General features: G+C 39.7%; 1 non-coding gene across 1 annotated transcript; it reads left to right on the top strand.

Annotated features, from left to right (window-relative positions):
• The first annotated feature begins 1,556 nt into the window (after positions 1 to 1,556).
• Positions 1,557 to 1,665, top strand: LOC141662464 (small nucleolar RNA R71). The gene has a single exon (XR_012550580.1). It is a non-coding gene; the product is annotated as a small nucleolar RNA R71 (small nucleolar RNA).
• The last annotated feature ends 1,294 nt before the right edge of the window (positions 1,666 to 2,959 follow it).

Below are 2,959 nucleotides of genomic sequence, written 5' to 3'. Positions count from 1 at the left end.
AAGAATAGTCTTCCCAAGATGATGGGAATCTTCTTATCTTCCTCAAAATCCAGAATTACAAAATCAGCAGGGAAGATGAGTTTGTCCACCTCGACCAAGAAATCCTCCACTATACCTCGTGGATAAGTGATGGTCCGATCAGCCAACTACAAAGACATGTTCACAAGTTTTGGATCAGGTAGTCCAAGTTTCTTGAAGACAGATAAGGGCATCAGATTGATGTTAGCTCCCAAGTCACATAAATACTTGTCAAACGACAGATTGCAATTGGTGCAAGGTATCGTGAAGCTTCCTGGATTTTTAAGCTTAGGAGGTAGTTTATGTTGCAGCATAGCACTGCACTCTTCCGTTAGAGCAACAGTTTCCAACTCCTCAAGTTTTAGCTTCCGAGATAGAATACCCTTCATGAACTTAGCATAGCTCGGCATCTGTTCTAGAGCTTTTGCAAAAGGTATGTTGATATGTAGCTTCTTGAAAACTTCCAAAAACTTGGCAAATTGCTTGTCGAACTTATACTTTTGTAGCCTTTTAGGATAAGGCGGAGGTTGGTAGACCTGTTTATCCCCTGTATTACCCTCAGGAGGATTGCTTTCAACAGCTTTCTTCTTCGGTTCCACCTCGGCATCCTTCTGCACCACTTTTTCAGCTACAATCTCATTTTCTGGATTTGGCAAAGGTGTAGATGCACCTGCATTTTGGACATAATTTTCAGACTCTTCATCTTGCTGAAATTGGGGGCTTGCGACCTTTCCGGACCTCAAGGTGATGGCGTTCACCTGTTCGTTAACTTACCTCTTGCCTGGATTGGCTTCTGTATCACTAGGAAGCGTTCTTGATGGTCAATTTAATAAGACGTTAGCAATTTGCCCTATTTGGTTCTCCAGAGTCTTGATAGAAATAACCTGGCTTTGGCATATAAGAGCCTGGTTTTTGCACATAAGCCTCAACTCCTCCAATTCAGATTTTTCATTCGAAGACAGGCCTGCACCTTCATGAGTTGGTTGTTGAAGTTGGAGTTGTTGTCTTGGTGCAAATTGTTGCTGAAAACCAGGAGGATTGAATTGCTTGTTTCCAAACTGCTGGAACGGCTATTGCATTGTATTCTGATTGTTGCTCCAGATGAAGTTTGGATGATTCCAGTTGTCAGGATGATAAGTGTCTGGCATTGGTTGTTGCGATCTCTGAAAGTTACTCACAAACTGAACTGATTCACTAGATATAGCGCATTACTCCGTCGCATGTGAACCTGCACAAAGCTCACAAACACTTGTCCTCTGATGAACTCCATAGTTAGCCAGAAAATTGATTTTCATAGACAACGCCTTTAGCTGAGCAGCTATAGCTGTAGTTATATCCACCTCAAGAACTCCTACTACATTTCCCTGTGGCAATCTCTGGGTTGGATACTGATATTCATTAGTAGCCATCAGTTCAATTAGACCATAAACTTCCTCATAGCTCTTTGTCCATAATGCTCCACCTGATGCTGCATCGAGCATGGATTTTGACTGTGCTCCCAAACCATTATAGAAGCAATTGGTGAACATCCAATTAGGCATCCATGATGATGACACTTCCTAAGCATCTCCTTGTAGCGCTCCTAAGCTTCACATAGAGATTCTCCCGATTGATGCGCAAATTGAGTAAGAGCATTCCTGATTGAAGCTGTCTTCACTATAGGGAAGAATTTAGTGAGAAACTTTTGAGCAAGTTCTTCCCAAGTAGTAATAAAACCAACTGGTAGGGGGTGTAACCAGCTCTTAGCTTTATCCCTCAGAGAGAATGGGAAAAGTCTCAGTTTCACCGCATCCTCAGACACACCATTGAACCTAAAGGTGTCGCAGATCTCTATGAAATCCATGATGTGCATATTGGGATTTTCCATTGGAGAACCCCCAAACTGGACTGAATTATGGACCATCTGTATAATGCCAGGCTTGATCTCAAAGGTATTAGCTGCGATAGCTGGCCTGACAATGCTAGATTGAATTTCATTGATCTTTGGTTGAGAAAAATCCATCAACGCTTTCGGATTTGCTGCTGATTCTCCCATTGCAATAAAAACTAGAGTACCTGAAACACACGACTAAGTAACTAGTAAGTAATATATCCGAGTCAGTGAACTTTAACGACCACAAGCACATAAACTAAAAATTAACATCGAGTCCCCAGTAGCGGCGCCAAAAACTTATTACGGTGAAAACACGCGCTAAATCATTCGCAAGTATACGCGATCACAAGTACTATAAAATATAAATCAGATTCATTCCCACAAGGACTTTTTTTAGTTAACTCAAGATTATGCACCTATGCAACAATGGTATGGCTATCGCTCAATGCTAAGACAATAACAAGTTGAGATGTTCATAACTAAGATTAAACTAACATGCAAATAACTAAGAGATTAAAAGTGATTGAATTACTATATGAGACAAACATGGGATTCTAACTTCATTACTACTTCATTCAAAGTCATTGTTCTTAACCTTAGCATGTGATGGTGATGACAACTAATCAGATAACACGAAACTAGTAAACACCAATTGTCGTTGTACGAATACGCTACTTCCAGACATCCACAAAAGAGATAGAAGCTGAATAGACACCAATTATGTTGAGACCCTATATGTCTATAGAATTTGACAATATAAAGGTTTAATGCGCAAGTTATCTATCGTGATTACATAGTGCAAGTAAGATGGTTAAAATTACCTACAAATCATGCTTAATAAATACATGAACCTATGCTAGCATGGCAAGTTCTAAACCTCTATATTCATTGTCCCTTCAATAGAGATTAACACGCTATCTTATATGTTAGCTACGCACATAAGACGAATAAACACAACTAATACTAAGAAATCACACAATCACCACACACTTAGGTATCAAAACAATTAACTATAGAAATTCATAGGTAAATCCGTTAGAACCCATGAAAATGATTAGTTCATAACCG

This window comes from Apium graveolens, chromosome 5 (assembly GCF_009905375.1).
Source record: "Apium graveolens cultivar Ventura chromosome 5, ASM990537v1, whole genome shotgun sequence".
In the NCBI taxonomy this organism is placed as follows: Eukaryota; Viridiplantae; Streptophyta; class Magnoliopsida; order Apiales; family Apiaceae; genus Apium; species Apium graveolens.
This window is presented reverse-complemented; position numbering and strand designations above follow the sequence as displayed.